Here is a 1,987-nt window from a genome sequence, read left to right on the forward strand (position 1 = left end):
ATCTGAGGAAAGACATTCTTGCCATAGAGGGAGTACAGAGAAGGTTCACCAGACTGATTCCTGGGATGTCAGGACTTTCATATGAAGAAAGACTGGATAGACTCGGTTTGTACTCGCTAGAATTTAGAAGATTGAGGGGGATCTTATAGAAACTTACAAAATTCTTAAGGGGTTGGACAGGCTAGATGCAGGAAGATTGTTCCCGATGTTGGGGAAGTCCAGAACAAGGGGTCACAGTTTAAGGAAAAGGGGGAAATCTTTTAGGACCGAGATGAGAAAAACATTTTTCACACAGAGAGTGGTGAATCTGTGGAATTCTCTGCCGCAGAAGGTAGTTGAGGCCAGTTCATTGGCTATATTTAAGAGGAAGTTAGATGTGGCCCTTGTGGCTAAAGGGATCAGGGGGTATGGAGAGAAGGCAGGTACAGGATACTGAGTTGGATGATCAGCCATGATCATGTTGAATGGCGGTGCAGGCTCGAAGGGCCGAATGGCCTACTCCTGCACCTATTTTCTATGTTTCTATGTTTCTATGAAACGTCACCCATTGCTTCTCTCCAGAGATGCTGCCGGTCCCACTGAGTTACTCCAGCTTTGTGTCCATCTTCAAATGACGTCACACGCTCCAGACGGCTGTGCATACGCATGAAATCGCGCCCGACCTTCGCAGGACCGTCACGGCTCAACGCGACCACGAGGTCGCGTAATTTGCGTGCCAAGGACACGTAAGTGGGACAGGCCCTTTACTTGCTGCAGCTACTTTGTATAATAAACTTTTTTTAAACTTCAATAGATAAAAAAAACCCAATGTATTTCAAAAACAAAATGAAGTCCCTAGTGCAACAACAGAAGTTCGTAGTTCCTGCGACGCCACTGTGGTGGGCCAATCATGAACAATGATGAGACGGAGTACAGGAAGGAGATAGTAACATGGTGTCACACCAACCTCTCCCTCAATGTCCAAAAGCATAGGATCTCGATATCGACTTCAAGAAGAATCGTGGCATACATGACCCAATGAGCAACAATGATGCCGAATTTGAAATGATTCAGAGCTTCATGCTCATTGGCGTAAATATGACCAATGATCTAATGTGGTTTAACCGTATTGAAGCAATAGCTAGAAAGACACACCAATACCACAAATTCCTCAGGAGACCGAGGAAAATTGGCAAGTTCCCAAGGACTCTTACAAACTGCTACAGATGCATCATAGAAAGCATCATCTTGGGATGTATCACAGCTTGGTTTGGGAACATATCATTTAATGCCCTGCATATTCATGTACCTACCTATCAGACTCTTAAAGGCCGCTATTGTGTTTCCATCCATTGCCACACTTGGTAATGTGTGCCAGGTACCAACCACTCTCTGTGTAAAAACCTGCCCTGCACATCTCCTTTAAACTTTCCCCCTCTGACCTAAAGCTATGCCCTTCAGTTTTCGCATTTAGATGCCAGGAAAACAGTCTATCTTATCCATGCCTCCCATAATTTTATACACTTCAATCAGGTCAGCAGTCATTCAGCATGGAAACACGGCCTTTGGCGTAACTTGCCCATGCCAACCAAGATGCCCTATCTACACTGCCTGCATTTGGTGCATATCTCTCTAAACCTTTCCTATCCATGTGCCCATGCAAATGTATTTTAAATGTTATTATAGTACCTGTCCCAACTACTTCCCCTGGCAGCTTGTTACATATATTATCACTCTCTGTGTGAAATGGTTGACCTTCATGCACCTCAAATATTTCCCTTCTCACCTTAAACTTATGTCCTCTGGTTCATGATTCCCCTCCTCTGGGCATCGACCCTATCTATTCCCCTAATGATCTTATACACCTTTATAAGATCAATACTCATCCTCCTACGCTCCAAGAAATAAAATCCATCATCTCTCTAGACCTCAGGCCCTCAAGTCCTGGCGACATCATCGTAAATCTTCCCTGCACTCTTGCCAGCTTAACAACATCTTTCCTATAACA

This window comes from Amblyraja radiata, chromosome 12 (genome assembly GCF_010909765.2).
Source record: "Amblyraja radiata isolate CabotCenter1 chromosome 12, sAmbRad1.1.pri, whole genome shotgun sequence".
Taxonomy (NCBI): Eukaryota; Metazoa; Chordata; class Chondrichthyes; order Rajiformes; family Rajidae; genus Amblyraja; species Amblyraja radiata.